The sequence below is a fragment of the Tenrec ecaudatus genome, chromosome 2, assembly GCF_050624435.1.
Source record: "Tenrec ecaudatus isolate mTenEca1 chromosome 2, mTenEca1.hap1, whole genome shotgun sequence".
NCBI lineage: Eukaryota > Metazoa > Chordata > Mammalia > Afrosoricida > Tenrecidae > Tenrec > Tenrec ecaudatus.
The window spans coordinates 65,511,612-65,537,191 of record NC_134531.1 but is presented as its reverse complement, the minus strand read 5'-3'; positions in this window follow the sequence as shown (position 1 = coordinate 65,537,191).

Genomic DNA, 25,580 nt, shown 5'->3' with positions numbered 1-25,580 from the left:
ACAAATTTTATTAGGTTTGAACCCATTGTTGCAGACACTGTGCCGATCCATCTCTGCCAATCCATGGGTCTTCCTTTGCCTTTTCATGGATCCGCTACTGTAGCAAGCATCATGTCCTTTTGAAAGAACCGGTCCCTCCTGTTAACATGTCCAAAGTATGTGAGACAAAGTCTTACCACCCTTAATTCTAAGGAGCCTTCTGACTATACTTCTTCTAAGACAGATGTGATTATTCTTGAGCAGTCAATGGCACTTTGTTGGTGTTGTTTATATTGAAATATCATTTTATTGGGGGATCTTACAGCTCTTATAATAATCCACACATCAATTCTATCAAGCATATTTGTACATATGTTGCCATCAGTCTTTTCTAAACATTTACTTTCTATTGAGCCCTTAGTATCAGCTCCTCTTTTCCCCTCCCTCCCCACCCGTCCTCATGACGCCATGATAAATTAAAAATTATTATTATTATTTTCATATCTTACACTGACCACTGTCTCCCTTCCCCCATGATTTCTATCCCATCCCCACCCCTGGGTGTGGTTATGTGTCATTCGTTGCAATTGGTTCCCTCTTCCTACCCTCATCTCCCCACCTTACCCCTACCCTCCTGGTATTGTTACTCCCATTCTTGTTCCTGGATTCCGTGTGTTATATTTTCTTATCTTATCTGTAGCATTGTACATGCTCCGTATAGCCAGAACTGAAAGCCAGGACTAGAGGTCATGATAGTTGGGGGTGAGGAAGCCTCAAGGAACCAGAGGAATATTATATGTTTCATCAGTGCTAAACCATCCCCTATTTGACTCTTCCCTTCCTTGTAACCCTTCTGTAAGGGGATGTCCCATTGTCCAGGTTTGGAGTCTCTGGTCTGACTTCCCTAGTTGTTAACAATATGCTTTTTGTTTGTTTGTCTGGGTCTTCTGATGCCTGTTACTCAATCCTGTTGACACATCATGATCTCACAGGCAAGTGTGCTTCTTCCATGTGGGCTTCTTGCTTCTCTGCTAGATGGCCACTTTTTAAATTCAAGCCTTTAAGACCCCACATGCTATACCTTTTAGTAGCCAGGCACCATCAACTTTCTTCACCACATTTGCCTATGCACCCATCGTGCTGAAAGGGTGAGCATCACAGAATTCCAGGTTGTTAGAACAAAATGTTCTTGCATTAAGGGATGGCATGAGCAGAGACCCAAAGTCCATCACTACCTCAGTGTATTGCCATATAAATATATGTACATAGGCCAATGCCTTTATTTTTAGGAATTTAACACCTACTACACAGCCACAGTGGTCAAAACAGCGTGGTACTGGTACAATGACAGATATTCAGACCAATGGGAAAGAAAACCCAGAAATAAAACCATCAACATACAGACAACTGATCTTTGACAAGGGCCCCCAAAGCACCAAGTGGTAGGTGGATGCCCACTTTAACAAGTGGTGCTGGAAACAATGGATATCCACTTGTAAAAAAATGAAATAAGACGCGTACCTCACCCATGCACAAGAACAAACTCAAAGTGGACCACTGAACTAGAAGTAAAACTCCAAACCATCAGGACCATCAATGAAGGATTCGGGACAAACCTAGACTCTTGGCTCAGGGAATACATAGGCTAACTGCAATAGGAAAGGTTACACACACAGATGAACCTGAAATTGACAAGTGGGATATACTAGGGATAAACACCTGTGTGCACCAAATGACCTCACCAAGAGAGTAACAAGAGAACCCACTTGTGGATTTTTAGCAATGACACAACAGACAAAGGGCTTATTACTAAACTCTACAATACCCTTCTTGCCTGCTAAAAGAGGAAACAAAGTTGACCCCTGTGGAAGTGGGCAAAATACCTGAAAAGAAGCTTCACTAGGGAGGAGACCCGAATAGCCAGTAAACATAGGAGAAAATGCTCCCGATTATTCGCCATCAGAGATATGCAAATTAGAACAACCCTTAGATACCATCTAAAACCCTTGTAATCAGAGAGCAACAAATGTTGGAAGGGATGTGGCGAGACACGCACGCACGCTCCTCCACTGCTGTTGGCCGTGTAGATACGTCCAGCTTCTATGGAAAGTGATCTGGCAATATTTAAAGCAAATGGAAATTGAGCCACCTTATGACCCAGCTATCCCTCTACTGGGCATATACCCAGAAGAGGTAAGAATAAACCACCACCAGTTGTCTGCGCCCCAGTGTTTATTGTGGTGTAATGTTTATTGCAGTGAAATTCACAATCTCAAAAAATTGGAAACAATCTAAATTTCCATCGATAAACAAATGGATAAGAAAACTCTGGCGCGTACACACAATGGAGTACTACGCATCACTAAAAAGCACTGATGATCATATGAAGTTCATTTGTTACACCGGAAGAGTTGAAGGAATCTATGCTAAGTGCAGTCAGCCAATCACAAAAGGACAAGTACAGCGTGAGTCCCCTGAGGTAAGCATAATCAGCACAGTAGGCGTACTACATTTAAGATTCCTCACCAGCACCATCATTCAAACGCTTTAATTCTTCTCTGGTCTTCCTTAGTTATTTCCAGTTTTTACGTGCCTATAGGCCATTACAGAGACTATGACTTGGGTCATCCACACCATAGTCTTCAAAGTGGACTTTAACAATTTTTTTTGTTTTTTGTCTTCCAGAAGACTTGCCTAATGCAATATACACTTTGATTTCTTGACTGCTATTTTCATGAGCATTGATGGTAGATCCAAGTCAAATGGAATATTTGACAACTTCAATATTTTCCTCATGTATCATGAAGTGCTTTCACGGTCTGCTTGTCAAGGTGTTTTATTTTCTTTACACGGAGTTCCAATCCACACTCAACACTGGAGTCTTTAATCTTCATCAGCAAATGCTTCAAGTCCTCTTCATTTCCAGCAAGCAATTTTCTATCATTTGCTTATTGCAGGCAGTTAATGAGCCCGCCTTCATTCCTGAGGCCACGTTCTTCGCCACATAGTTCAACTTCTCAGATTATCTATTCAGAATACAGACTTAATAAGAACGGTGACGGCATGACACACCTTAATACATACTTGACTTTCAGCTCTACACTATTACCTTATTTTGTTCTAAGGACTACCTCGTAGGGCTATCTACAGGTTGTGTGCATGTACAATTAAGTGCTCTAGAGTTCCCATTCTTCTCGATGTTCTACATGGTTTGTTACGATCCACAAAGTTGAGTACATTTGCATAGACAATAAGACAGAAGTAAATGTCATTCTGGTCTCGTTTGCTTTCAGCTAAAACCCATCTGAAGGCAGTCATAATGCCCCTCATTTCACATCCTCTTCTAAATCCAGCTTGGATTTCTGTTAATGTTCTTTAGAGAAATTTTACTTACATGTGATAATAATAATATAGTTTGATAGCTTCTGCATTCTTGTAGGCCACTTTTATTTGGAATGAACACAAATATGTATCCCTTCCAGACAGTTGGCCAGGTAACTGGCCTCCAAAATTTTTGGCATAGACATGTGAGTGCTTCCAGCACTGCATCAGTTGTTGATATCCTTTGCTTAATATTTTGCCAATTTTTAGAAACTTTGTTTTTGCCAATGTCTTTAGAGCAGCTTGAACTTCTTCTCACAATACCAAATGTCCTCAATTTTATGCTCCTATTGAAATGGCTAATATCAAGCAATTCTTTTCGGTAGAATGACTCCACATATTCCTTTCTTTTCTTTTTCCTCATTCAGTATTCTGCCTATAAAATTCTCCAATACTGCACATTGAGGCTTGAATTTTTTTCTTCAGTTTTTTTCTGCTTGAAAAAATACTGAGTGTGATTTTTTTTCTTTTCCCAATTCTGTGTCTTTGTCCATTTCATTACACTACATTGTCTTCTCTAACCGCCCATTACTATCATCTTGTTTCTCCAATTCACTCTGACTGCTCTGTGTTTCATGTGTTTTGACTTCCGTTGTCAGAATCCCTAAGCTCTTGCTCAGGTGGCTCTCTACAGCACTTGAATGTACAGATTCAGCCTCTGGTGTGTTTCACCATAGCAGCAATCTCAGGTTCAAATCTATATATGTTGTAGGAGCTCTTTCAAACCCCACTGCTGCTCTCAGCTCCCTGCGTTAATGCCAGCCCTGGATGCCCGCCCACAGGAAGACCTGTGTGGTGACCAGGATGCTGGGGGATGAAAGTTTAGGAGGCATTTGGAGTCTATTTAGGTCTTGTGACTTCCTCCTTCCCTTAAAAAAATGGTTGGAAGGGCTGACACCTTTTGATAGTTCACTCACTTTCCAATTCCACAACTTTCTAGCTTTGTGATCTGATTAAGTTGTTCAACTGTCTAATGATCAGTTTTCTCGACAATGAAATTAGGATAATAATAGAACTTACCTCTTACTGGGTATGCCAGGCTCAGCACTGAGCTGCTACCCAAAAGGTCAGTAGTTTGAACCTGCCAGTTGCTTTATGGGATAAAGATGCAGCACTCTGGAAATACTTAGTGTGTTCAAAATGCTTTTGAACAGCTACTTTCTCCAACAGGAGACAGAATCACCTAGGCAGTAACAGTGAGCTAGTGGTCTAAACACACTGCCATGGAGTCCATTCTGACTCACATCAACACCAAAGGATGAAATTGAACTGCTTCTTTAAGAAAAACATAGCATAAAGTCTATTCCAACTCATACAGACACGCGTGTAGGCTTTCTGAGCTTTGTCAATCTTCGTAGGAACAGACAGCCTCATCTTTCACTCATGGAGAGGCTGGTACATTTGAACCCCTACACTTGTTATTAATAGTCCAATGCTTACACCATTGCACCACCAGCATTCCTTGGTTAGTGGATTGCCTCTTATTTGTTCAATCTAAAAATGCCAAGGTACATAAGTAACTGTAAAGCACTCTGAATAGCGCTTGGTCCATAGTAAGTTTTCCATAAATGTTTGCTGTTTATTGTTCCTAGAAGTTCTTGAATGTTTCTTGAAATACTGGGTGGGTTTGGTCACTAGAATAAAATTCAAATTAGGAATTTTAAATAATCATAAATAATATCAAGCTTTGATATATAGAAAGACGTTCTGCAAAGTCATTCAGATTTAAGTTTTGCTTTACCGGGGAGTAAATCAAAAGGGAAGATTGAGAGGGTGCTTGATTTACATAACAGTAAAACTGGAGTTCAAGCTTCAAGGTGCGGTATTGAAAGATTCTATAGGAAAAATATGGAATGATGCAGCAAGCAACAAAAGAAGATGCAAGGAATACACAGAGTCACCTTACCAAAAAGAAGTAGTCACCATTCCACCCATTTCAGGAAGTAGTTTATGAGCAAGAATCAATGGTGCTGAGAGAAGTCCAAGTTCCACTGAAAGCATTACCCAAAACCAAGGCTCCAGGAATCGATGGATTATCACTGGAAATACTTCAACCAGCTGTGGAAACATTGAAACCACTCACTCATCTCAAGAAATTTGGAAGATAGTTAGTTGGCCAACTGACTGGAAGAGATTCATCTTAGCATCCATTCTCAAAAAAGGTGACCCAAAAGATGCTCAGATCAGAATGATATCACTGATATCACATTCAATTAAAATTTTGCTGAAGGTCATCCAACAATGGTTCAGCAGTACATTGACAAGGAGTTGCCAGAGATTCAGACTGGGTTCAAAAGAGGACACGGAACAAAGGATATCATTGCTGGCGTTAGATAGATCTTGAAAGATGTTTACTTGTGTTTCATTGATTATGCCAAGGCATTCAACTGTGTGGATCATAATGAACTATGGATCATCTTGAGAAGACTTGGAACTCCAGAATGCTTTCCTGTGCTCATGCAAAACTTGTATATGGATCAAGAGGCAGTTGTGAGTAAGGACAAGGGAATACTGCATGGATTAAAATCAAGGGAGGTGGCCATCAGGGTTGTATGCGCTCACCCACCATACTTACTAAATGTGCATGCTGAGAAAATCATCAGAGAAGCTGAATTATATGAAGAATGTGACATCAGGATAGGAGGGAGGCTTATTAAAACTTGAAATATGCAAATGACACAAGCTTGCTTGCTGAAAGTGAGGAGGAATTAAAGAAATTGCTGATGAAGATCAAGGATCGCAGCCTTCAATATGCATTATAACTCATTGTAAAGAAAAACCCAAATCCTCACAACTGGACCAATAATTAGCATCAGGACGAATGGAGGAAAAAAATGAAGTTGTCAAGGATGTTGACTTGCTTAGATCCACAATCAATCCTCATGGAACCAGCAGTAAGAGGTCAAAGATGATTTGCATTGGGCAAATCTGCTGCCCAAGACATCTTGAAAGTGTCAGAAAGCAAAGTTATTACTTTGTGGCTTAAGGTGCCCCTGACCCTAGTTATGGTATGTTAAATCACCTAACATACATGCAAAAGTTGGACATTAAACAAAAAAGATTGAGGAAGAGTCCATGCATTTGAATCATGGTGCTGGTGAGGAATATTGATATTACCATGGACTGACAAAAGAACTAACAAATCTAGCTTAGACTTCATCTCAAGTACTTTGGACATGTTGTCAGGAGAGATGAATCCCTGGAGAAGGATATCATGCTTGGGAAAGTGAATGGGAAGTTAAAAAGAGGAAGGCCCTCAACAAGATGGAGGGACACAGTCACTGCAACAATGGGGTCAAACTAAGAACAATTGTGAGGATGGCACAGGACCACGAGGTGCTTCATCTCCTTGGCTGTAAGGTTGCTATGATTCAGAACTCACATGACTGCACCTAACAGCATAACAACAAAACTGTAGACACCCTTGTCTTTAGTATCGAAGGTCTGAATCAAATCAAACATCTTAAGGGAACAAGCCACGGATCCTGGAGTATCATGACCAATTGTCTCAGGGGACAAGTCTCAAGGTCAATTGGTACAAAAATAATTCACAAGGTCAATGTTCTATGTCGTACTTTAATTATAGCAGCTGAAGTCTTACAGACTCAAGAGAAGCCACTTTAAGGTCTAACTCTTCTTATCCAGAGGAAACAAACATGATGAAAATCAAAAGATACCTATAAATGATCCACCCAGTGGTCTCATGGACCATGCAAACGTAAATCTGCAGAACTTGATGTCTGCACAACACTGATGGTCCCTAGCTCCCACGGCCAACTGCTCCGAAAAGGATCCCATTAGATGGTCCTGGATCGAGTGGAAAATAACTATGAAACAGAACTCAAAATCATAAAAGAGATCAGGCTTCCTGGTCGGAGCCCCCCAAGACTATGGTCCTTAGTCACCCTTCTTGTCTGGGACAGAATGCACCCCTGTGTTAAAATGATCTCCCACTTCAGATCAAATGGTAGCATTCACCTAAGGGGTTCAGAAAGAAAGCGGGGGGAAACAAGAAACAAAAGGAGTAAGTGCGACACAGGATGCTGCTGAGGACCTTGCCAGCGTTTAGTTGAACCAGATGTGCATGAACTGTCGAGATAAAACTATGATCTGTTCTCCAAACCTCCACCAAGTTCTCAATGAGAAGTGAAAAGAAAAAAAAATAGTGGAATTTGAGGAAAACTTGCCTCAGAACCAGCTGGGTGTTTATGAAAATACAATTTCCAGGGACCGACTAATTTAGAAGTCCTAGAAATACTTTTTCTTTTCTTTTTCAAAAGCCAAGAACCTACCTGTTTTGTGGCCCTTGGAGGCTTGGGTAGCACTGATTCAAGAGGCGAGAGCCGCCCCCAGGGTCAAAATGGACTTAAAGCTGAAGAAAGCTAAGCCTGGGGTGATCTCACTTCCCCGGCCTTCAGGACATCCGTCCAGGAAAGACAGTACCAACTGCTCTTGGGGGGACATTGGCTGAGTAAATAACCTAATTAATCTATGAGCCAACTTTACCAGACATCCACTCCATAGGGCACCAAAGGATCAAGGGAGTCTGGGGTCTTACAATGACAACAGAACAAAGAGCAAGCCCCATTTTCCTCTTAACCTCCTCCCCCCTTTAAGGAGACGAGCCAGTCAGGGTGTGATGTAGCAACGATGAAAAATACAACTTTCCTCTACTCCTCTACTTCCTAAATGCTTCCCTTCCGCCGCCCCCCCCCCCACTATCATGATCAGAATTCTCCCTTGCACGTCTGGCTAGAGCAGAGGATGTACACTGGTGCAGATAGGAACTGGAAACACAGGGAATCCAGGACAGATGATCCCCTCAGGGCCAGTGGTGTGAGTGGCGATACTGGGAGCATAGAGGACGAGTTGGTTGGAAAGGGGGAACCGATTACAAGGATCTACATGTGACCTCTTCCCTGGGGGATGGACACCAGGAAAGGGAGACATTGGACAGGGCAAGATATGACAAAATAATAATTTATAAATTACCAAGGGTTCATGAGGGAGCAAGGAGGGCGGGGAAAAATGAGGATCTGATGCCAGGGGCCTAAGTGGAGAACAAATGCTTTGAGAATGATGAGGGCAATGAATGTACAAATGTGCTTTACACAATTGATGTATGTATGGATTGTGATAGGAGTTGTATGAGCCCCTAAAATGATTTAAAAACCGTCCCCCTTTAATAAACAACACTTAAAAAAACCTGTGATACTCAATAACACTGGAAACCAAAATGCAACTCTGAGACCCAAAATATTGAGGCCAAAGCAAATGGAAGGTTGATAAATGACTTACCAACCATATCAAGTCAAAACTAAGGGTCTGGAACTGCAGGACTCTGGAAAAGCGTCAGAATGGGTGGCACTGAGTATTATGGAATATGGGAGCAGGCGTGTGTGTGTGTGTGTGTGTGTGTGTGTGTGTGTGTGTGTGTGTAGACAGAGAAAGACAGAGAGGGAGGGTGGAAGGCAGCGAGAGAGAGAGAGAGAGAGAGAGAGAGAGAGAGAGAGAGAGAGAGAGAGAGAGAGAGAGAGAGAGGACTGACAGAGATTGTAGACTCCCTGACTCTTTTCCCACTCCCATCCTCCATATTCACATGGCTGCCCTTTACACAGTAACCCACACTTTCAGGAGAAACAAATGACATCCTATATCTCCTTTTCCATGAAAAATTTAGAAGATGTGTTGAACAAAAGGCAGGATAGAGGAAGACAGACATTTTAGGGAACAGGAGATGCACAGGAAGGAGTACAGGGAAATCCCAGGATGATGCCAAAGGGAAGTCCCTGGCAAACAGCTGTGCCACATTAATAGAGAGCAATGTGGAGCAGCAGAAGAGAGGGCTCGGGCAGGAATGTCGCCACCAAAAGAGAGTGGAACTTTCCGTTTTCTGATGGTTTTGGAGGCGTGTAGCATTATATTGAAAGTTACCCCGCGTGGCTATAGGAAGACAAGACAAGAACTCATCGGTGATTAATAAACCAAAAATGGTCATTATTAATTCCAGGACAAGTGCCATGTAGTTTATGGATTGTCACAAAATTTATCAGTTGACTTAAAAGTGAATAACAGATAAAATTAGTGAACCTCCTGAATATGGGTCTAATCCCAACTATATTTATTGTATATAGAAAGAATCAAAAAAACCTCAAAATTGCTGCCATCTAATCGATGCTGGCTCATAGCAAATCCTGCTGTGAGTTTCCAAGACTGTAACTCTTTACAGGAATAGAAAGCCTAGTCTTTCTTCCTCGAAGGTGCTGGTGGTTTTGAACTGCCAAACATGCAGACTGCAGCCTAAGGCATATCCACTACACCACCAGGGCTCCTATTGAAAGCATATGAGCACTAAAATACTCATTACCTACCATTAAAAGAATACAATACCTTGGGGCACTGGATTGAAGTCTGGTCCCTCTTTCCCTGTGAAGATATAAACAATGCCCTCCTCTTGGGTGGGTTAGCGCCCCATGCCCTCGCTACCCATTTCTTCATTCCGGTGTGGAATAGGGAACCAGTGAAGAGGTCTGGGGGATGGCCCCAATACCAAATACTAAGTGGACGCCTGCTCCTCCCCCCAGAAGAATCTATTTCAAAGGACGGGATTGAATCTGCAGCTCCAGGAGAGGGACATATCTGATCAGAGCACACGGGAGCAGATGAAGGGGGAGGAAGAGAGAGTGGAGCACATCCTGGATCACCAGGCCTTAAGGACGATGACCCCAATTAGAGCAGCCAGCTCCACTATGAGACTTGACGCCCCTCAATATTCCATGGCCCTGCAGGGGACAGCACCGAAGACACAGTGTGGGAATTGCGCCCGACCTGATCCCACCACACGTAGGCAAAGCACTGGGGGAGTGCAACAGAACAGCAAGGGAATGGAGTGGCAAGGTCTCCAGGGAATGCTGAAGGTGGAATTTGGGGCCAGGGTGTGGTGCCCCAACAGACTGGACTGGAAAACACACCTAAAGGCCAACAAAAGATTCTTGAACTAACTACAAGCTTTTCTTTATTGCTGTGTTCTTTGTCAGTGGTTTGTTGTTCTTGTTGTTTTGTTGTATATTGTTGCTTGGTTTTGCTCTGTCTTATTTTTGTGCATGTTATTATCTCCGCAGGTCTGTCTAAATAACATAGGCTGGATGAACAATCTGGAGGAGAAAACAACAGGACCAACAGTTCTGGGGGATATGGGACAGGGGAAGGTGTGGGGTAAGGAAATGGTATTAACTAACCCAGGGACAAGGGAACAACAGGTTATCCAAATCGGTGGTGAGGAGGCTGTGGGGGGCCTGGTAGGGCATGATCAAGAGTAATGTAACCAAGAGGAATTGCTGAAGCCCGTTGGGAATTGAGCATGATAGTGGGACAGGAGGAAAGTCAAGGGAAATAGAGGAAAGAGCTGGGAGGCAAAGGGCATTTATAGAGGTCTAGATAAAGACATGTACATATGCAAATATATTTATATATGAGGATGGGGAAATAGATCTATGTGCCTATAGTTATAGGTTTAGCATTAAGGTAGCAGAAGGACATTGGGCCTTACTCAAGTACTCCCTCAATGCAAGAATACTTTCTTATATTAAATTGGCATTCTATTATGCTCACCCTCCTGACACAACCACTGAAGACAAAGCAGGTGAATAAGCAAATATGGTGAAGAAAGCTGATGGTGCCTGGCTATCAAAAGATATGGTATCTGGGGTCTTAAAGACTTGGAGGTAAACAAGTGGCCATCTGGCTCAGAATCAACAAAGTCCACATGGAAGAAGCACACCAGCCTGTGTGATCATGAGGTGCCGAAGGAATCGGTTATAAGGCATCATCAGAACAAAAAAATCTTGCCATAGTGAATGAAGGGGGGAGTGCAGAGTGGAGACCCAAAGCCCATTTGTCGGCCACTGGAGATACCCTTGCAGAGGGTTCTAGGGGAGGAGACAAGCCAGTCAAGGTGCGATGTACCACTGATGAAGAATACAACTTTCCTCTAGTTCCTAAATGCTTCCTCCCCCACTGCCTCTGTCATGATCTGAATTCTACCTTGCAGGTCTGGTTAGACCAGGGGATGTACACTGGTACAGATAGGAACTGGAACCACAGGGAATTCAGGGTGGATGCTACCTCCAGGACCAGGGGTGTGAGGGGTGATACTGGGAGGATAAGAGGGAGAGTGGGTTGGAAAGAGGGAACCAATTACAAGGATCTACATGTGACCTCCTCCCTGGGGGACGGACAACAGAAAAGTGGATGAAGGGGGACGTTAGACAGGGAAACATATGACAAAATAATAATGTATAAATTATCAAGGGCTCATGAAGGAGGGGGGAACAGGGAGGGAGGGGAAAAAATGAGGACCTGATGCCAAGGACTTAAGTAGAGAGCAAATGTTTTGAGAATGATGAGGGCAATGAATGTACACATGTGCTTTACACAATTGATGTATGTATGGATTGTGATAAGAGTTGCATCAGCCCCTAATAAAATGATTTAAAAAGAGGGAAAAAAGAATAAAATAGATTATGTCAATAATAAAGTTTATAAGGGATATTTCATCAATCTTACCCATTATTATTCCACTCAAGCATTTATGTTCACATACTACTTTGATAGGAATTTTGAATAGTTTTATTGGCATATAATTAACATATCATCTGATTCAATAGTTCCATCATACATAAGAAGAGTTGTACAATCATCACCACAATCAATTTTAGAATATTTAATTTTTTCTTGGACTGTGGGCTTCTTGCTTACCCCTCCCCTCCCCTGCATTACACCCAAGAAACCATTAATCCAAATCTTCAGATTTACCTATCCTGAGCTTCATATACAGAAAAACATACCCCCAAAAAACCAATAATAAAAACTAATAAAACAAAATAAACCTCAATCAAAAAGAAATTTTAGAAAAATTTTAAGAGGACATAGGATACACAGTACTGACAAAAAAAGTTGGAAGAGACTCCATCCACCCCTTGCTGCTGCATCTTCATTCATCATGTCATGGAAAAGACGCAAAATGAGTGGTGATTCCTGTGAACTGGGGGGAAGAGAGAAGAAACGTGTGTGTATGTGTATGGGTGCAAGAGGAAATGAATTAATTAATGCCTCTACTTCAAAGATTTTTCACGTGTATCTTATCATTGGCCTCCTTACTAACTTTGCAGATTTATGGAGTTTCAATGTTAGATGCTTTACAGTCATTTGTGATTCCCAGCAACCCTAAGGTACAGGACAACGCTGCCGGATCCTACGCCATCCTCACAATTGCTGTGCTGAGCGCAATGGTGCAGCCGCAAAGATGAGTGTGTCAATTCACCTCATTTAAGGTCTTCCTCTTATTCCTTGACCTTCGACTTTACTGCACAAGATATCCTTCACCAGGAATTTGTCCCTACGGTTAATATGGCCAAAGTACAAAAGGCCAAGTCTAGTCACCCGTGAGCTTAAGAAAGATGCTGGCTGGGCTTCTTATAAGACAGATGTGTTTGGTCATTCTTCTGGGAGTCAGGGTATGTCAGGCAGGGTTCTCCAGAGAACCAAAACCAGAATGCTAATAACTTTATATATATCTATACAGATAGATAGATAACATAAGAAATAAACAGTTAATTAAGATGTAAAGCAGTACAAATGGCCCAGTGCAACTCACTCCCATGAGACACTGGCAGCCCTTCAAGTCTTGAGGACCGCCAGGTAGTCCTCTATAGAGCAATTCAGGCTATCCAGGCACAGGCAGCAAACAGCAAGGCAGTTCCCAAATGTTAGCCAGATGACAGTGTCCGACAGTCCCCAGCTCAAGAGATGTAAATTCCAATTGTGTGGCGAAGTAGGTCTTGAAGGAACCTCAAATTACAGTTACACAGTCCACGGGTTAGGTGTCCCACAGGTAGTGTAGCTTGCAAATTTAGACACAGAACAAGCAAGGCAGCCGCACACTGGTCCAATGACCAAAGAGTAAGAGACAAAAAAGACAAGGCTCCCCAGCCATTTATCTCTCCACCCTTCAATTAATCCCACATGTGTTTATTAGCCAGGTTGACACAATAAACTAACTACTTCAACATGGTAATTTAAAAATGCTTCCTCAACACCTCAATTCAAACCTATTGCTTCTTCTTTGTTCTTCTTTAGCCACCACTCTTCCGGCTCTCACTTAGCTGAAAAGCAATTGAAAAGACCTGTGTGACTTTTAACACTTTAAAGGGGTCTTTTGCAGTAGGTGAGACCAATGCAGCGCATCCTTTCCTCTCTCCACTGCTGCTTCCGTGGGCATTTTCTGTGGATCTGAGTCTGATGAAATCCTGGACAACTGAAATCTTTTCTCTGTTTATCATCATGTTTCTTCATTCACCTGGGAGTAGTTTGGTTTTATTCTGGAGTGTCATGCACATTAGAGGCTGCAGTCTTTGATCGTCAAGTCCTCTTTTCTTTCAGCCAGCAGTGTTGTGTCCCTTGCATATCGCAGGCTGTTCAGGAGTTTTCCCCCAATCCTAACTTTGTATTCTTTTTTAATCCAGAGCAGTTCTTGGATTATTGGTGGCTTGGCATGCAGATTGAAGAAGTCTGGTGAAAGGGTTCAACCCTGATATACGTCTTTCCCGATTTGAAGCCATGAAATAGCTCTTGGTTCTGTTGCAATGATTGCTGCTTTGTCTGTGCATAGGTTCTGTACAAACACAATTAAGTGTTCGGGAATTTCCAGTCTTCACAATGCTATGCACAATGTGTTATGACCCATGAAGTAAAGAAAGCTTTTAGCCAAGAACCACCTAACATCGGAACTGATATCCCTTACTCCACTTCCTCTCCTGAACCTGGTCCAAGTCGTCAAAGGGTCTTATTGGTGCATTGTTACAACAATCTTCAAACTATCTTCAGCAGAATCTTACCTGTGTGCAGTAGTCCCATTGTTGCACCACTCCCAAATTCCCTGGGTCTCCCCTCTCTGAATGCAAGTGTGGATCTCCTTCTGTTGATGAGTCAGGCAGCTGTCATCCACATTGCTTAAAGCAAATCGGTTTTAGCCTTGTTAATTTTGCTGCAGGAAATACGTGGGTGGCACAAACGGTTTCATGCTGAGAGCTTGGTGGTTCAAACCTGTCTAGGACAGGTCGGGAGAGAGTCCTGGAGATCTTCCTGGGAACACTTGCTGCTTTGAAAGCCATTGGAAACTGCACACGCGGGGTCACTATTTGAGGGCAGGAGGTCACACATTCTGGGTTTTTCCTACTGAATCAGTGTGTGCAGGCAAGCAAGGTCAACACCACAGATTAGTAAGGAAACCCAAAGAAGTCCATTCTTACCTTGGTTTGGGGGAAATCTGACCCTGGTGACGGCCTTGACTTTCTTCTGGGGTGCCTGCATTTATAATCCTGAGAGTGAGAGTCTGTAAAGCCCTTTCTCTCCGCGGGTTTAGATGAGGAAAATGACAAGTCAAGATTGGCGACAGGCTGAGCTTAGGTTGTTTTCCTGATGGAGACTTAATCAAAACAGCTAATTGGTACCTTTTCCAGCCAAGTCTAAGTGAAATTGGCTGAAAATCAAGCGTAATAGCTGACACAGCTCGGATGTGATTTTGTTTCTCCTGGAAAACCTAGCTGTAGGATTTTTAAAGAGGAAAATATACCTGCTGACTCCTTCTCACATGAAGCTTGTCAGACCAGACCACTTTAACGTCTCACCTTGGGGAAACCCTGAGCTTGGGCTGTCTGGAGGACAGCTTCTTGGAGCACTCTCTTCTGCAAAGAATTCACTGAACTGCCACCCACTTCGTAAAACTGCACTTAGCACTCACCATTGGCACAGAGATGACTCCTTGTCTTTTCCCGTGTGAACTTGGGACTCTTGGATTTGTCTTCCTCCCCTCCCCCTACAGCTATTCACTCCCTTAGCCCCTAACCTTTGGACACTTACCCTTCACCTATATGGGTTAATTCTTTCCCATCTATTCGCCATTTGAGAAATAGGTGCAGTGACTTATTTTGTCCATTTCTTAATTTGACAATTCCCAAGGGTCAAGGACTATTATTATCCCCGTATATTCTCGAGTATAAGCCGACCCGAATATCCTCCGAGGCACCTAATATTTCCCCAAAACTACATATAAATGTGCTGAAAAACTCAGCTTACACTCGAGTATACTGGTACCTTGTTCCCCAACCACTTTTCCAGCCATTTGCAGAGGCAGCATGAGACCAAGGACAAACGGCATTGAAGGAAGAAGTAGACACTGCGCTGAAGGCATTCGCAAAAAAACAAGTGCCAGGGAGTGACTGAGCACCAATCGAAATGCACCCCCCCCAAAAAAAGTTATACCTCACTTGAACTAGTCATTAGTCTATGCCAAGAAATTTGGAAGACATTTCTCAGTCAAAGGTCTGAAAAAGATCCATATTTGTACCCATTCTGAAGAAAGGTTACCAACAGAATATAGAAATTATCAACCCTAATACCATTCATATCACATTCCAGGCAAATTTTGCAGTAGATCATTTTAACCTTGTTGTAGCGGCACATACATGGGGAGCTACCAGAAACACAAGCTGAATTCAGAAGAGGGTGTGGAATGAGGGATCTCACTGCTGAGGCCCTTCTGTCCCTCCTTCCCTCCACTAGAAAGTGCTAGATGAATCCGGATGGCTGTTTAAGTGATGTTTGTTGTTTCCAGGGCAATTTAACTCCTCACTGGCCCATATTCTCTCCCTGGGATAAGAGCAGGGGCAGGTTTTATGTATTCACTTCGTTTTGTGGATGTGACATCTGAGGGTAAGTTCCAGTCTCAAGCTGGTGCTAAGATTTGGTGAATACCCACACATGCTCCTGGGGCTTTTTCACAACTAAGCCACCCATTCAGGCTTTCCTGAATGATTTCCTGGCAGAAAATGGTGATGAGAGAATTGAAATTGACAGGCTTCTCTGCACTTGCAGGCCAGGGCTTACAGCGAGGGTGTGTAGGCTGGGTTGTAGTTCTGTGGAAGTGGGTGTGGTGCTAAAGGTAAGGCCAGGAGAATGGAGCTGGTAAACCCCAGGGTCCAAACTTGTAGGCTGTCTCACTTGCCAAGAAAGGAGTGCTCCAGCCAGGGGCCAGGTCTTAGCATCCAGTGTCTTGGAGCTCAGAGGCCTGAGAGCAGGCCTACTCCCCAGCCCTGTGCCGGCTTTATAACAAGCACTAGTAACAGCCGTGCAATCTTGTGTGTCTCTATCTTTGCTTTGTTTCTCAAGGGGCTAATGTAAGGCTGGCTTCTCAGGGTGGTTGGCCGGATAAAGGCTTCTATCAAATGCACAGGAGATTTAAATGATCTGATAGGTTGGCCCGGTTCTTTTCATGTTCCACTTCTTTTCCTTTCTGTCCAATCTTCTTCCCCTCCTTTCCGGCTGCTTCCTTATCTCTTTTTCTTCCCGTGACCATTCTCCTCCTCCCTCTGAGAATCCCACCATCCCACAATAGCATGTGACCAGCACATTCTTGAAAAATCATCTACTTGAGCCATTGCACCTCCGCGTGACTCATCCTCCGTGCAAAACGTCTCCTAGAGATGGTTCCCCCGGGGGTAGTGTTTCTTATCAACAACCAATATTTCCTGAGAGTTTCCTGTATGCCCTGGACTATGCGAAAACCTGTTTACATATATTTATTTCCCCATGTAATCTTCCAAATACCAGAAATTATTATTTATCTACTTTTAAAATGAGAAAATTGAGTCACATAGAGGCTCATTGAGAGTGCATAGCAAATATGCTCTCTGCCTGCAGGTAGAGTTGATTCGCATTGAAAGGAGACCTTGGTTATGCAGAAGCCCTGGGGGTTGTCAGCCCCCAAACTCTGGGCTTCGTGTAGAGCAGTAGCCGAAGAGACGCTTGCAGGTAGTCCGTTAGGAAAGTTAGTCTGTCCCAGGAGAGGCCACGTGCGAGCCAGTCCCAGCTTTATCAGGAACCTGGGATGCTTCCCTTTCTCCTTTAGTCCCCCGTTTATCTGTAAAATGCACAAAGCAACGTGGCTTAGAACGACCCTAGACATCTGTTCCCCGTCTGTGTTTGTAATAGGGTTCGACCCAGTTCAGGCTACTTCAAGACCCCCTGCTGAGTTTATAGTTCTACCCCAGATCCCAAACTCACTACCACCCAGCCCGTGTTGGCTCATAGCGACGGGGTAAAAGTACCTCTTTGAGTTTCTGAGACTGTCATTGTTTGTGGGAGTAAAAAGCCCCAGCTATCTCTCTGGGAGCCGCTGGTGGTTTCTAACAGCCTAATGGCAACCACTGCAACATCAGGGCCCCACCATCTCCACCCTGGATATTCTGAATCAGAATCTGCAGCCTAACAAGCTCTCTAGTGATTCTTCCACACACACCAGGCAAATGTGGGATGAGAATCACCTGGAGAGCTAGACGCTATAGCCAGGGATCTTGTTAAATATAAAATTTGACTCCATATGTCTGGGGTGAAAATACAAATTGTCAGCGGGGCCTTGAACCAGAGTGAATCCGTGCTAAGCCTGGTTTGTAAGCATTCAACCAAACCAGCATGTTGGATGGTTGTACCCTTGAGGGAAACTACCATATGGACCTCAGAGGCTTTGGCCAGACATCCTTGGTAGGAGGGTGGACCTCCAAGGGAAGAAGGAAGCATCTGGTTGAAATGGTTCGCTAACACCCTATATCCAAGTCAAACTGAGTTGTATTGTCTTGCAGAAAACTCTGCAAGGAAACTCTGACTGGTGTGCTCCTTCTCTCCTTGATGTGGCCCAGGTGGGGTAAACATCATCTATTTCAGAACCTTTAGCCAGGGATTTGTAAAGTGGGACCCTCATCCAGTGCCCACGTGGTATTTTCCTCCTTGGAATCAGTGTTTTTCTGAAAGTGAAAGTGATGTTTAAAAGAACCTTGGTCTTCTAATAGCCAAACACCATCAACTTTCTTTACTGCATTTGCTTATAAACCCATTTTGACTTAAAGCTAAACAAACGACCATCTAGCAGGAAAGCAACAAAGCCCACATGGAAGAAGCACACCAGCCTGTGTGATCACAAGGTGTTTACAGGATCAGGTATCAGGCATCAGAAGATGAAAACAAATAGCCATACTGATGCAAACAAGGGGGTTCAGTGTGGAGACCCAAAGCCCATCTGTAGACAATTGGACATCCCCTCACAAAAGGGTCATACGGAAGGGACGAGTCAGCCAGGGTACAGAACAGCACCAATGAAACACACAACATTAATTCTTTAATGTTGCTCCACCCACCCACCCACTATTATGACTCCAGTTCTACCTTACAAATCCACCTAAAATGGAGCATGCACACTGGTACAGATAGGAGCTCTCAACACACAGAATCCAAGACAAACCCCTCAGGAACAATAACGGGAGTAGTGGTGTCATGAGTGTATGGGGAAGGTGCGGGGAGAAGGTAAGAACGGAGGAACTGATGGCAATGATCAACATATAAGTCATGCCCCCAGGGGGACGAACAACAGAAAAGTGGGTGAAGGGATACAGCAGATGGTGTAAGATATGAAAATAGTAATAATTTATAACTTATCAAGGGTTCGTGAAGGTGGGAGTGTGGGGGGGGGGCGGGTGGAGAGGAGCTGATACCATTGGCTCAAGTAGAAAGAAAATGCTTAGAAAATGATGAAGCCAAGGCCAAACATGGTAATGGGTCGGGAGGAAAGCGAAAGAAAATAGAGGAAAGGAGTAGGAGGCAAAGTGCATACAGAGAAGCCTAAATACAGACATGTACATATGTAAATATATTTATGTTTATGGGGGCAATAGATTTATATGCATATATTTATAGGTTCAGTAGTAGGGTAGCAGATGGACATTGGGCCTCCTCATGCATAATCCCCCAATACAATAGCACCTCGCCCTGCTAAGCAGCCATTGCAGGATACCAATCTTCCCGATATGATCTCTGAAGACAGCCGTGTGTGTAAGCAAATGTGGTGAAGAAAGCTGATGGTGCCCGGCTATCAAAAAAGATATAGCGTCTGGGGTCTTAAAGGCTTGAAGGCAAATAAGCGGCCATCTAGCTCAGAAGCAACAAAGCCCACAGAGAAGAAGCACACGGCCTAAGCGAACACAAGGTGTTGAATGGACCATGTAGCAGATACAAAGGAACAAAAACAATCATTGTGTGATCACCTTCCTCACATAATGGCTGAAGACGAAAGTGTGCATAAGCAAGTGTGGTGAAGAAGTCGGATGGTGCCCGGCTACTGAGAGATATAGCATCTGGGGACTTAAAGGCTTGAAAGCAAACAAGCGGCCATCTAGCCCAGAAGCAACCGAGCCCACACGGAAACAGCACACCAACATAGGTGACCATGAAGGACAGAGGAGACCAGGTCTCCAACATCAAAGGTGGTGTGGTGGTGAGAATCACATCACCGTGAAAGAGGGGGAGTGCATGATGGGGACCCAATGCCCACCTGTAGAGAGCTGAACACCCCTTCCAGAGGGGTAGTGAGGAGGAGATGGGCCATACAGGGTTCAGTGTAACAACAATGAAACTCAAAACCTTCCTCTAGTTCCTGAACGCTTCCTCCCCTCCCAATCATCATGACCCCAATCCTACCTTGCCTTGCGGACCTGGTTGTACCAGAGGATGTACAGTGGTGCAGTGGGGATCTGGAGGCACAGGGAATCTAGGACAGACGAACCCTTCAACACCAGCAGTGGGAGAGGCGACACCAGGAGGGAAGGGCATGTAGAAAGGGAGAACCGATCTCGGAGATCTATGTGTAACCTCCTCTCTGGGAGATTGTCAAGGGGGAGGCGGGTGAGGGGAGACGCCGGGGAGTGTAAGATAAGATATAATAATTATTTATAAACTATCAAGGGACCAGGGGTGGGATCGGGGAGGGAGGGGGATGGGGGAAAAAAAAGGGAAACCGAGCTGATTCCAGGAACCCAAGTGGAAGGTGAATTATGAGAGTGATGAGTGCAACGAATGTATAAGGGTGCTTTGCTCATTTGATGTATGCACAGATTGTGATAAGAGCCTTATGAGCCCCAATAAAAAGATTAAAAAAAAGAAAGAAAGAAAGAAAATGATTAGGGCAAAGAATGTATGGATGTGCTTTATACAATTGATGCATGTATATGTATATGTATGGATTGTGATAAGAGTTGTATGAGCCCCTAATAAAATGTAAAATAAATAAATTAATTAATTTTTAAAAAGTGTTAAATTAAAAAAAAAGAAAATGATGAAGCCGACATATCTACAAATGTGTGTAATACAATTGATGGATGGATTGTTATAAGAGCGGTAAGATCCCCCAATAAAGTGATTTATGAAAAGAAGAAGAAATTGGCAAGAAGAAAGGAAGAAACTGTACTATTTAAAATTGTACTCTAGATTGCTGAGAAGCCCTTTGGCTACTTTGGAGTGACATTCCACAAATACATCTGTGAGCTCAAAAACCTTGTTTTGAGTGAAGTAAACATGGTCAGAAGAAGACAGTGTTACACAAGAAGCTGTATGTCCATTTGGACGGACCAGGCACCTTTTCCATCACACAGTTCAGGCTCTGGGCATGGTTCTAGGGTGTCTGCAGCAACACGGTAACTCCCTTGGACCCACCAAGAGCGCAGATGTTTAAGCAGATGTTACTTGAATATAACTCAATATTTTGTTGATCTAGGGTAGGAAGTGAAACCAAGTGTGGTAGTTACATAATCTGTTGTCAATTTGAGAGACACTGAAGAGTGAAGGGGTGGAGTTTAGCCTGCCAATCAGGTCACAGCTTGATGACCTCATTTGAAGCTGCTAAGGAGATAAGTAGCCAGTAGCGAGCGCTGGTGGTGGGATACAGGCTCACTCCCTGCGAGGCATACTTGCTGAGGAGACACATGGAACTGTGCTAGAGAGCCCCGCAGATGAAGGAGCCAATCAGAAACCCCTGCCAGTGCTGAGATGCCTCTACCACCACTGGATCTACCAGACTTTCCACCTGGCCTGTGATTTTTGTGCATTTGGCTTCATTGCATGCGTTTCATGAGTCTGAAGAGGAATTTATAGATTGGTATTGGACATATGGGCTAATATCGGGCTTATGGACTTGATCTGGACTGGGCTGGGATGTTTTCTCAATATTTGATTTCTCTTGTATATAAAGCTCTTTCTTATATACACATATGAGTGTGTTCATTAATTTGTTTCTCTAGTCTACCCAGTCTAATACACCAAGACTGCTCTAATGTTTTTGATTCCCCACTGGCACAGGAGAGGATTAGAGTAAAGTGTGTCCCACGCTTGGAATCAGATGACCAGGATCCTAGACAAGTCCTCGTGTGTGTTGACATGGTCATGCAGCTTCAGTTCTCAGCTAGCCGTGTCCTCTCATCTCTACAATGACTATTATTATCTCTCTTCTTCCTACTTCATATAAGATCCTCCAAGACCCAATTGACATGATTATGAAGAGCGTTCATAAACTGCAAAGTGCCACAAGAATGGAAGAATATTACACGTTTTATTAGTTGTCTATCGCTACATAACAAATTACCCCCAAATTTAAAATAAAAATAGACATCTTGGTTTCACTGGGTCAGAAATTGAGACAGTTGAGCCATGTGGTTTTAGGCTCACGGAATTTCAGGCAAGACAGTGGCCCCATCTGAGGGTGGCGTTGGCAGATTTCCTTTGAGGTACACTGACTTTTTAAGACAGCTTTATGGGCATATAATTCGTGTGCCATACAATTCAATCGTCTGAATATATTACAAAGAGTTGTACAATCATTGTCACAATCATTTTCAGAATATGTCCTTCATTCTTACACCTATTATCAATCGCTCCCCATTGTCCCCCAGCTTTCCCTGTCATAACCCTAAGGAATGATTAGTCACTGCCTCTTTGGATTACCTACCCTACAGTTCATATAAAGAAAGTCATACCCCAAGCCCCTAACAAGAACAACAACAAAATAAAACACAGCAAAACCCCAATCCATGAGAAAGCAGAAGATAACAGAAACTAGAACAAGTTAAAAATGGGTCAAAAGAGAAAACAAATGATACTGTGTTCAATTTTAACCTAACTACAGCTGCAGTAATCTATCTACCAACACCCTCTGTCTGGGGGCAAGCCTGTTCAAAACCCACAGCAGTGGTCTGAGGGAGTTCACTGGAAGTGCACTGCCGATGGGGACCGTGCAAGCGGATCTGGGGCTTTCCCTGTCACCCACAGCCCTCTGAAAACCAAATGCTCCCAATTAAAACTCTAAAACAAGTCCCCTCCTCTGATGTTGAATTTTATTATTTATAATCCTTGATCTCATGGGCGGGCCTGCCCCTTCTATGTGGATGTAGCTGATACCTCACTTGACGGCTCCTTGTTTTAAGACAAGCCTTTAAAACCCTGGACATGATTCTGTCCGAAAGCTGGCCCCCATCTGACTCCTTCTCCGCACTTTGTTTGGCAGTAGAGCGCCTGTCTTCACCGAGGGCACGTACTGAGCAGTCACATCATCAGGACCGACTGCTCTTAGATTAGGGCTTGTAATGACAGGTGAGCTCCTTTATTGAGCCACTCATCGCTCTAAAGATTAAATGTATTTATTCCTTGTCCACTTCAGAGGCAGTATTGCTAGCTTGTGGAAAAGTAAAGCCAGGAATAGTGTCATTAATCTAGGCAATGGTATAGACTTTCAAGTACGACTGAGAAAAGAAAAACACACATCCATAGAAAAGCTTTTTCGACTGAAATACATGGGGTGTTCACTCATTAAAAAGTAAGTAAGCACTATATAAAAGATGCCGACTTTCTGACATGAGGTTTTTATTCTTGACCGTGTGGATCTTTCCATGGGGCTGCTTGAATTTCCCCCAAACATAGCAACTGGCTTCCCCAAGAGTGAGTGGCCTAAGAGAAAGCAAGGCAAAGGTGCAACATCTCCTGTGACCTAGCCCTGAAGTCACAATGCCCCATTGGGTCCACAATATCTGATTGGTTACACAGAGGCCACTACCTAGGAGGCAAGCACCACTGGGCCCCTCATAGAGGCTTTCTTATAAACTGGTGGCCACAGACGTCATTCGATGGATTCCATCCACAAAGGTCGTTGCAAGTGGGGATCACTTCTAGCTTTGGGGGTAACTTTGGCCAAAATTTAGGGTTTTTCTCCATCCAGCAGTGTTTTCTGTTCTCTGAACTCCTGACTCCAAATGCATTTCCAGAGGTCGTTGGGAGCACAGGGGTGGTGGAGTGGGTGGATGGATGCTAGAACAGAGAAGGCAAGGCATGTGGTGGATACCCACAGCGAGCAGTGAGTCAGGCTGGTGCAGGAGTTCAGGAAGGCTTCGGGGGCACTAAGCCAGCGGTGTCCTGATCAGCTCCGTGTGCTTATTATGAGATAGCAGCAGAAACAGAGCCAACATGAGCCCAGAGTTTCACGTTTCCACTCCAGCCGTCCTTTAATCAGCCGTGCCAACAAGCAGCAAATGTCAGCTGGACTTCCTGTGCCTTTTCCTGCTCGGCCTCTGGAAGGGGATCAGCCATCCTGCAAATGGGCTGGAAAGATGGCCAAAACTGAAAGCGTGGGGCTCAGCTGGCTCCCTTCTACTTTAAGCATTGCACCCTCCCCACCCCAAAGTAGTGAAATAAAATGAAATCTTGATCAACTGTCTCAAAGATTTCCTCTCTTTGTGTTTCAATCAAAATTTTGTGAAATAAGGTAACGAAAGACTCACCCTTGTATTTCAAGGATATATCTATTTAATACTTTAGGAATTCAATTTCCCTGCTACTTAGACAATGTCAACAAGATTGCCCAGAAGTTGTGTGACAATGATGGAAGTAGGGAGGGGAGAAGTAAGGAGAAAATTCACACACACACACACACACAATTTGACCTGATGTTTCGATGCTTACATGGTTGGTTGTTTCTAAGAGAAAACTTGGGAGTTCAAACCCAGCAATGACTCCGCTGGAGAGAGACTTGGAGCTCGATGTCTGTAAAGCTTCTTGCTTAGGAAACTCCAGGGGGGCAGTTCTACTCTGTCACAGAGGGTGACTGTGAATGGAAAAGTGATTTCATGGCACCATCACCAACAACCTCTTCGGACCTTATGCTCTCCTGGGGATGACAAGCATTCAAAAGTACAGATATGAGGGAGAACAGCATGTGCTGTGGACTGACAGACACAATAGCTGTTCCCAAGAACATCTGCCTATGCCTCCCACTACAGGTAGATGTTGAAATGCGATACAGGTACCCGCTTTTCAAAAGTTTGCTTTATGCTGCTTCACTCTTACACCGAACCTGTGTTACTACCTGCTTTCACTAACCACAAGGAATCCAAAGAACATTCTCATCGCCCCCACCCCACCCCCCAAAAAAGTGCCGTGAAACTTGGTGTTCAGTGTGTGTTGTGCAATCAGCGTTGAAGGCGGCGGCGGCGGCATGCCAGACAGCTCACGATCACTCAGCTCTTTGCCCTGGAACCACATGGCACATCATTTCTACTTTACATGGACAACGAATGAATCATCACATTGTTGCTTTTACTACCTGTTAGGAGTGGGTTAGGTTCTTATGTGTTATCGGGTATGATTTTGTAGGAGATTTGGTGGAGGGGGGGCAAACACTCAAAAATCTGTGAGTTGATGATCATTGCTTCTTTGCTTTATGACATTTGGGTTTTCAAAGGGTTTCCTGGGGACATGATGCTTTGAGAGAGTAATGGACACCTGTATGTGATCTCATGGCTTCACGTGAAACCAGGGAGCACCAGATAGCTCAGCTCCAGCCAATGAGACGGGCAGTCTGCTTGGGCATTTAGCAAAGTTGTCATGTTCTGATGAAAGGAAGGGTGTCAGAAGACGACTCAGGGGCCCCATCCCTTTCTCTCCTTGCTGCAGGCTGATGTGAGGCTTGGAATGTGGCTGTCATTTTGTGCCCGCGAAGGAGCACACCTAAGGACAAGGAGCCATTTGTGTAGAGGAATGCCTGGAAGGAACCTGGTTCCCACTTCGTCCCAGCAGCTATCGACCTCCTGCTTCCCTTCATCCTGACTCCTGGGGAAACTGGGTGCATTGGGGTCTCCCTGTGTGGCCTTTTTCGTGTGAGCTGGGTGCAGTTACAGAGCAGATCACGGCTTCATCCAACAATTCATACACAGCACAATTTGCCTCATGTCAGTGATTGTAACCCTTCTAGTGTAACACCACTGAGCCCACCTCCTGCTTGCATTGCCCATGTCCAT